At 43.4% G+C, this 9658-nt stretch overlaps 1 non-coding gene across 1 annotated transcript; it reads left to right on the forward strand.

The window, feature by feature from the left end:
* Positions 1 to 420: 420 nt before the first annotated feature.
* LOC129687304 (U1 spliceosomal RNA) lies at positions 421 to 579 on the forward strand. The gene has a single exon (XR_008721778.1). It is a non-coding gene; the product is annotated as a U1 spliceosomal RNA (small nuclear RNA).
* Positions 580 to 9658: the final 9079 nt, after the last annotated feature.

Raw genomic sequence — 9658 nt, forward strand, 5'->3', positions numbered from 1 at the left:
AATACAGACTTTCCTTTCATCTCACCACATTTCAGTGATTTGACGACAGGGTTTTCGCATCCTAATGGCTCTGAAATTGGGATGTGTCTTATGATGGATTGCGGTAAGCCTGTCAGGAGTTGTGACCAAACAAAACAAACTCGCGACTGTGGAGACTTTTTGCAGGAGAGTGGGCAGAGAAGGAATGCTCTGAATGAGCTGGATTTGTTCTTTATCTTCGTGGTGTAGCAGCCTCACACCAAGCATGCGTTAGGACAGATTTCTGGATACTGTCCACAGAAGAGAACTACGTGGAGTAAGTGCAAGAATCAGCTTAAGAGAAGCAGCAGAAAGGGGGACAGTGAGCAGTAGGTGCTGGAGTGAGCAGAGGCTTAAAAATCATTTAAAGCCGTTGAAAGTGATACTTCAAGAAGATAAGTGATATTACCTGGCAGGAGAGATATCATGATCAGGAAAGTGACTTTCCCTAGGTGAGGCTTATCCGTTACTTTCCAGATGTGCTAACCCTGTGATTTCCCCAGCTGTGAGAAACTCAACTATGTATTTTGTGGTAGTAGAGAGCAATGGTCACCCTCTTTCCTATGCTCAGAGAGACATGGGGAGAGGGTGGGGAGAGTGAAATACTGAGGAAGGTTTGGAGAGAATGAATAGGAGTAAATAGAGTAGGCATGAGAGGGAAAGTACAGGGTTGTAGGTAAGAGAAATAAGAGAAAACATATTAGAACCGCGTAAGCACTATGAAATTAAAACATGACAAACATTTATGCTGGAGTGGAGATTTTTTTTAAAAGTCCAAGTGAAAGTAAAGTAAAAATATGTTAACAGTCAAAATCTCTTCCTTGCTTATAATACCAAAGATTTGCCCCTCTTCTCTCTGAGCTTCAGTCCTAGGAAGGATCAGCCAACCATAGTCGGAGATGGATTCTTGGTAGACTTTACAGATGGAGCCATAACTGAAGAGGCGATGGATCTCGATACTGAATTGTCATTTGTCAGCCCCCAATGAAAATAAAGGGTCTGATAGGTGGCATGGCTATTTCAATTAGTCACTATCGTCATTCATCATTGATTCCCCTATCAACCCTTTAGCCTTTGTTTTGTTAGTGGCAACCAAAGCAAGCTTCCTTTTACAAGAAGACTCATCCTAATCCATGCCAAAGTGTGTCTCTCTAGAGTGCTCTCTGCAACTCCATCCAAGTACGTGGCAATCCCTGCAGGTAGGAAAATAGATGCCTGCTTTCTTCAAATGATTTATTTAGTATTGTTTAGACTCAGGTGCCAGCATTAGTGAAGGCCCCTAGGTGATTCCTATGGACTCACTGCAGTTCTTCCAAATTCATATGTTTAAGATTTAATGCCACACCGCCGTCCCCACCATATGATATCTGGAAGCAGGAGCTTCAGGAGCTGAATAAGTCAGAAAGGGAAAGTCCTCATGAATGGCTTTATTAGCCACAAGAGAGAAACCTTCTCTTGTGGGGAAACATCAACAACCTGACCATCTACAAACGTGCGAAAGAGACATCAGGGACTGGACTGCTGAGCAATTTGGCTTCCTTAGCCTTTCCCATTGTTTAGGCCGCTAAGTCTTTTGCAGTTTTGCTGCAGTGACCTTACCTAAGAAGACAACTTCAATGTGCAGCTGTGGCTGAGAAATCTGTGACCTGTGAGAGAGTCAAAAGGCATTAGGGGAGAGGTCAAGCATGCAAACAGTGTGATCCAAGAACATTATTCTCTAAGCACCAGTGCCCTCGCCTATAAAGTAACTGTGACCCTGAGCCTGCCTCCCTGGGCCATTGGGAGGGTTAAATGGGATTAATTAAGTTGATGCAGCATTACTGCTCAGAAAAAGTCTGACAAGACACTGCAGAACATTAAATTACAGTAGCTTGTCTTTTGAATACGTTAGCTACTGGTTTGGAGATAAGTAACTTTTTCTTCTTAAACAATGATAGCATAAATAACATTAAACTAAAACACTGAAAGCAGAGCTGCTATATGACCCACAAATCCTATTACTGGGTATAAATCTAAAGGAAATGAAATCAGTATTTCAGAAAGACATCCTCTGGCCCACGTTTTCTGCAGAACCGTCCATGATGGTGATAATATGCAGCCAACTACCTATGAATGGACAAAGAAAAGGAGACAGATAAATACAACAGAACACTGTTCAGCTGCTGAGAGAATGACATTCTATTACTTGCTCCATTATAGATGAGCATCAGGAGTGAGGTGCAATAAGCCAGGCACAGACAGACTAACATCCCATGATCACATGCTCTTGTGGAGTCTAAAAAAGTCGTCAGAGGAGAATGGTGATAACTTGAGGCAGGTGAGGACAGGAAGAAAGAGGGTAAGGGACAGGCTGAAGGGCTAGAAATGAAAAATAAACTCTTGTATTTTATACTTGGTGCACTGACTATAGGAAAACAAAAAGAGAAATGTTTCAAAATATTATGTTTCAAAATACCCAGAAGAAAGGATTTTGGATGTTCTCATTACAAGGAAACATTGCATATTTCAGCCGGTGGATATGTAAATGCCATTGGTTGCTACCCAATGTGTATCTGCATCAGGGCTTCGTACTGTGCCCCACAAACATTCACAATCACAAAAATATTTTATAAGTAATAGAAACTGTACGAAGTTTGACAATCATAGACAGGGCAGATTTCTAGATTCCAGTCCCCCTCAGGGTTACCCACTTGCTGATTCAGCACAAGTCTCTGAAGTGTCCAAGATGCCCGGTGTAACCCACTGTTCCTTTGTAGTGTGCTCAAAAGCAACCATCAAATTATCCTGCAGATCCTCGAGTCCCACAGACAACTCTGATTCTGCGTGAAATTAAAAGGATGTCAGTGAAAGGGGAAATGATTTCTTGTAGGGTCATTCTCCAAGGAAACTGTATTCTGTTCTTCCAAGAAGTAGAAAACCATCTAATTCTCTGTTAGTCAAAATGTGGCCCAGGAGCACCACCCGGAACCAGCTGAAACAGAAAACGGCTTTCGGCAAACTTCCCCAGTGATGTTCTCAGTGTTGGGCTTCAGACCCGGGACAAGCAGCTGAGGTGCCTTATTGAAGAAAGCAGACCTGGCCTCCAGGTTCTCCCAACATCCCTCAGTTCCTACCTGTTTCAAGGTGTGCCTGGAATAACACCCCCTCTACCCTGAACTTCCAGCGCAGGGGCTGGGCTTCCCTATATTACCCAGACATTTTGGTTTTGGCTCCCATGCTCTCTGCTTTTCTTCTTTCTCTCTCTCTCTCTCTCTCTCTCTCTCTCTCTCTCTCTCTCTCTCTCTCTCTTTCTGTGTTCTCTCTCTCTCTCTTTCTCTCTCTCTCTCTCTCCCCTCTCCCTCTTTTGCCCCTCTGCCTCTTCCTCCCTCTCACTGCGTTCTCTTTCCCCTCACTCTGTGCATGCACTTTCTCTGCCACCCCCTACTTTTCCTGTCTCCTCCTTCATGGCATCAGGGGTCCTGTTTCTTGGGACTGGTGAACCTACTGAGAGTTGCACCCAATAAAACTGCTTTGGCTTGATTGGCTCATTTCACCAGTGAAAGAATGTGTATCACTCGGAAGTAAGAACCTGCCTACCTTAGGTCTCCTTGGTGATGAGACTGAAGAAGGAGCCGGTATTTTTTCTAGACATATCATTGCATGTTTAAACCCTGGTCCAGGACCATGTAGTCTGCTTAGCCAGCAATTTAGTTTATTTTGAGTTTGGTGAGATGTTTTTTGTTTTTTATTTTTGTTTTTTGTTTGTTTGTTTGTTTGTTTGTTTGTTTATGACAAAGCCTGATGAGGTCTTTTGGTAGTGATTCTGAAAGCCCCATTCTCAGCCTCACCCTTCCATAAGGAAGCCTTGAGTCTGGCTTCTGGGATGCTGTTCCTAAAGAAGGGTGTCCAGGCAAAGGATGAACACGTCCTGCCTCAAAGATGGCAAAACTTTCATTCCTATTTCAATCACAAACTCCATAGCACATCTATTCTGGTCTATGGGTCTTTTTATCCTGCCCTGCAAGGATGAATCAATGGAGCCCAATGGAAAGTCATCAAAGCAAGCACAATGGATGCTTGTCCCCTAGGCTGCTTTCTCTGACAGTGTAGCCTTATTAAGCTCAAGATCACCATCATGATGACAGACATATTAGGACGTAATCTTCAGCCCCCTGACCAAGAAAGTAGAAGAGGCAGAACTTTGGAGTTAGTGGAACTTCCAAAAATAAAACCCCAGGCAAGTGAGATGGCTTAGCAGGTAAAAATGAAAGTACTTACTGAAGAGGCCTGCCAACCTGAGTTCAATCCCCTGATCCCACAGTGGAAGGAGAAAAATGACCCCCAAAGTTATCCTCTGACCTCTACATACATACTCTGACATGCACAAGCACGCACGCACACACAAATAATGATAATCATAATCATAAATCAATAAATAAAAATTTAAATATAATAAAATACATATTCTAGATATTGATTTAGAAACTTGTGATTTCTTTGTGTATAATTATAACAAGACAGTTACCAGGAGTAATATAAAGTAAGAAACTTTGATCTAGAGAATGACAGTTGTCCTCTGAAGGTGATTGTCTGTGACAGTCTATGTCACATAATTCATAGCTAACCAAGATTTTTTTTTATTACGTTTATCACATTTGTTTGTTTGGGGTGGAGATTGTAGGAGTCAGCTCTTTCTCCAATTGTGTGTGTCCTGGAGGTTAAGCTCAAGCCATCAGGCTTGCCTACAAGTACCTTCATCTGCTAAGTCATGTCACTGGTTCATTTATCCAAAATTTTAATGAGGTAACATTCCTGTGCTCTGTATCTATTTTCAGTACCCATTGTGTTGAGATTTAAAAAATTCATACAATTATAACATGTTTCTTTTGCCTCATAATATTCCAATCCCCATTTTGATACTCATCCCAGGAAACCACTGCCGTGTCTCTATAGCCTATTGTAGAAATGAGATTTTTACGAAATCAGGAAATACGTGCTCTTGTGAGTCTGACTACTTGCACTTTAGCATAATGATTTACACATCTGCTGCATACATCTGAAAATGGTTTACCTTTTGATTGTGGAGCAGCATTTCATTCTATGAATTTTGTCCGTTCAACAACAAGTGAAGTGCCTGGATGGCTCCAGCTCTGAGCTGTGGTGAATATCTCTGCTACCATGTGTGCATTCATCTATTGGACCTTCTGTAGAGTCTAAGAAGTAAAATCCAAAGCTAGAAACATTTTTGCTGTGTTAACCACTGGGTGGAGTTGGGAGCACAGGTAGAAATGGGAACAAGGGGAATCAGGTTGAGGGAAGGATGGAGGGAGAGAGTATTGGGAGAGACAGCTGGAACTGGAAGGGGGGCATCTTGGGGATGGTCTACAAATCTAGTGCAGTGTAAACTCCCAGGAATCTACAAGGATGATCTTAGCTGAGACTTTTAGCAGTAGGGGATGTGGAGGCTAAACTAGCCATCCATCTTCTGTAACTAGGCAAGACTTCCAGGGGAGGGATTAGAACACCAGACCATCTGCAAAACATTTGACCTACAGTTTGTCCTACCTACAGGCTATGCTGGGGTAAAGGTGGCACAGAATTTGTGGGAGTGGCCAACCACTGACTCATCCAGCATCAGACCCATGCCGTGAGAAGGGGCCCACCCCAGACATTGCCTGGAGGGCCAGGACCCAGAGTCTGGATAGCCTAGAGACCTAGGATAGAACCAAACACCACTGTCAATATATATATTTTTTTCAATGAAATGATTTCTAATGATATTCTGCTATATTCATAGATTGGTGCCTTGCCCAGTTTTTGTTGTCAGAGAGGCTTGATCCAGCAACTGATGGGAGCAGTTAAAGAGACTCACAGCCAAATGTTGGGTGTTGGTCTGGTGCTATGTGTTTTAATGCTAATTACTGGCCCCCAGAATCTGGTCCCTCTGCCTGGACAAGCACATGCTCAGGAACGCTGTCCTTGTGTAAACCTTGCCTAAGAAATTAATCCTCTTTGACCAATAAAAAGCCGACCTGGGCAAGGCCAAGGTGAGGTAGGTGGAGCTAAGGTTCGAGGGCAAGGAGGACAGAGAGAATCTTGGGAAGGAGATAGACAAGAAGAGAGGAAGAAGGAGGAAGCCTCTAGGGGTTAGGGGGAAAGAGGACCATTTGGGCCAAAAGGAAGGACTCCAAGAATGGCAGAGGTGGAACAACCCAGCTGAAGAATAAACAAGTATTCATGCAATTATGGATGGGAGGTGGATAGGAATGGTTAAGGCAGAATACATGGGCTGGAAGATAGGAGATAGCGTAGGTGGAATATCTGCTCAGCCCAAGGTAAGTAAGGCAATTATGAAATCTAACAGGAGTCTGTGTTTTTATTTGATTGTGTTAGCAGGTTAAATAATAATGCCATAATAATTATAGGGCAAATAATGATATTTAGCCCAACACCATTTATTTTCAGCAACAGCCAAACATTAAGCAGAGCTCAGAAAAGCCCACAGAAGAGGGAGAGGAAGGACTATAGGAGTCAGTAGGGTCAAGGACACCATAAGAAGACCCACAGAATCAACTACCTGGGCTCCTAGATGCTCACAGAGACTGAATCAGCAACCAGGGAGCCTGCCTGAGAGTAATGTAGGCCTTCTCCATATACGTTATGGTTGTATGGCTTGGTCTTCTTGTGAGATTCCTAACAGTGGGAACAGAGGCTGTCTCTGCCTCTTGCCTGTTTTTCGGACCCCTTTCCTCATACTGGGTTGCCTTGTCCAGCCTTAACACAAGGGGAGGTGCCTAGTCTTACTGCAACTAGATAGCCACATTTGGTTGATATCCTTGGGAGGCCTGCCTTTTTCTAAAAAGAAACAGAGAAGGATTAGATAGGGTCAGGGGAGAAGGGGGGCCTGGAGGGGGAAGAGGAAGGGGAAACTGCAGGGTTGGTCAGGATGTAAAAAGCTAGAACCAGAAGAAATTATCTGACCATCATAAAGGTTCTCCGTGAAAAGCTGGCAGCCATCATCACACACAGTGGTAAAATCTGCCACTAAGACAAGAACTCCCATTCTTAGCATCTGCATGTAGCCTAGCACCAGAGCAGAGCCTCTCAACCAGCCTAACACTGCTACCCTTCAATACAGCTACTCATGTTGTGGCGACCCCCAACCAGAAACTTATTTTTGTGGCTACTTAATACTGTAATTTTTCTGCTGATATGAATCATAATGTAAATATCTGTGTTTTCTCACGGTCTTGGGCGACTCCTGTGAAGGGTCATTCAACACCCAAAGGGGCCATGACCCACAGATTGAGAACCACTGCACTGGTAGTCCTGGCCAGGGCAATCAGAAGAATAAGGGCATGAAAGGTGCCCAGACCAGAAGAGGTGTTCATGCCTGCGTTTGCAAATGAAAGTATATGTGTAAAAGTACAGATTTCCCACATAACAAATAGTAAAAGTGAATTCTTAAAACCAAAGCAAGATGAAAGTTTTGTTCATCGCAGTCTGTTGCACTTTGATAGTAGACTGGTGTGGGTTTTATTTTAAGATCTTTTTTCAAGTGTGTGTGTGTGTGTGTGTGTGTGTGTGTGTGTGTTTGCGCGCGCTTTTGTGTGGGGGTTTGTGTGCGTGAGAGAGTATAAGCGCTCATGAAAGCCAGAGGTATCAGATCTGCCTCGACCTGGAGCTACTGGCAATCATGAGCCTCTTCATGTAGGTGCTGGGAGCAGAACTCAAGTTCTTTGCTACATGATTCTGAGGCATCTCTCCAGGCCGGATAGTAGACTTTTCCTGAAAGAGACCTGCTAGCGTGTTACGTACTTTACCTCAAGCGTGATCAGTACAACAAAAGGCAGGAGAAGAGTCTCTCAGCTTTAACCTAAATTCTCAAAGAACCTGAGTTCTCATGTCACTTTTCACATTAAATGATGTTTGCAAAACATTTGTACCAAGCCTCTGACACCTGAGCGACAAAGTGATGCCAGAAGATAGGGCCGCACCAAAGCCCTCAGCAGTGCTTTTGAGGTGCAATCTAGAAGCTGTTTGCGTTTGTCAGCGTATAATATTTACATAAGGATGAACCAAGAGCTGCCAGTGTTTAACCTAAAACCCTGGCATAGACACATTCTCTCTCTCCCTCCTTCCCTCTCTTTCTCTCTCCTATAATGGGTTTGATAAAAGAACTCAAATTCTGACTAGTTCTTACAAACATAACTATATTCCAATTTCATGTTAAGCAAAGCAAGCACAGGCTTTACTGAAAATTTAAAATCTGCCCCAAGATATTGAGAAAAAGAAGCAGTTAGCTGGTTTTTAAAGAACGTGGGGCTGTTTTGATAGATTATTTTTCTTGCAGATACAATGCAATGCAACAGCTGGGCGTAGATTCTAATTAGCTTAAATGTAGGCATATGGAACTCCCTAAGAGATGTGAGATTGCAGGCTGCTAAGATTCCACGCATGCATGCCTGATAGCATCTTCTCCAATTATTGAAGAAAATTGAAAAATAATCTTCATCAACTGCTCACATTGTGTCATCCATGTCCGAAGAGGATCAGCTTTCCTTGAAAGCAGTTATAAACGACGCCGTCCATTCTAGATTAATTAGGGAAAATAGTCACTGCCCCAGATTTCTGTAACTTTATCAGCTAAGGATACACACACACACACACACACACAAAGTGGGTGGGTGTCTATTACGACAGCTCCCACCCCTGTCACCACCTATAAGTGCTAGAGGGAAAGGAAAGGAAAGACCACACCTTAACCAACCAAACAAAAAGTCAGTCAAATATTTTGTCCTGTATTGTATTCCCTGACTACACATTACCTGGGAACCAAAACAGAATAAAAACATAACTAAGAAGCCTTCCAGCCCCCGCCTCTCTTGCTCTCCTTCCCAACACAGGCACACATGAAGGCTGTCCTTTCCCTGGCCAGAGGTCTTCCAGGGCAGTACTTTGAGTCTGCTTCTAAGTCCCTCCGCTCAGACCTCTTATTAGGGAAAGAAAAGAAGAGGTAGCATTTCTTCCCATAATAATTCCCTGATGGACCACTATCACCCTGCCCAGCCACCTAAAACCTCGAGTGGACATTCTGCAGGGTGTTTTTTCCCCCTGCACTGACAGCCATGTTCCCAGGAACCTAATTGAAAACTGCGGGGTTGCCCCACAGTACAGTTCTCTGAAATATCTATGCCACCTCCGCTGGGTTTTTATCAATCTCGAGAGTGGAAGCTCCTCACTGGGGGTGAGTTTCACTAACCCTCATTTTATAAGTAGAAGAAAAGAAGCCAGAGCCAAGAAAATATATAGGCCACTCTCCCAAATGCCGTATATCAGCTCAGCCAATTTCTTGCTCCCTACCGAAGACTAATTTTCCCTCTGAACCCAGAGAAAGCTAAGGTTGCCTTCTTTCATGCAGCACAAAAGAAGGGTGTCATTCAAGCACACCAGTCCATGGAAGGCTTCTGAGTCAATGTGGATTAAAAAGGGACAATGGGTCTGGGGTGAAGCAGAGCAGACTTGAAAGTGGACTGTGCAAGGGGAAAGGACCCAAGAAGCTCTTTAAGAGATGCTTAGATCTTCCCCGACTCTAGGTTTCCTTCCAACAAAGGTTTTTTTTTTTTTTTTTTTTTTTTTTTTTTTTTTTTTTTTTTTTTTT

The sequence above is a fragment of the Psammomys obesus genome, unplaced genomic scaffold, assembly GCF_907164565.1.
Source record: "Psammomys obesus unplaced genomic scaffold, mPsaObe1.curated_primary_1811, whole genome shotgun sequence".
Taxonomy (NCBI): domain Eukaryota; kingdom Metazoa; phylum Chordata; class Mammalia; order Rodentia; family Muridae; genus Psammomys; species Psammomys obesus.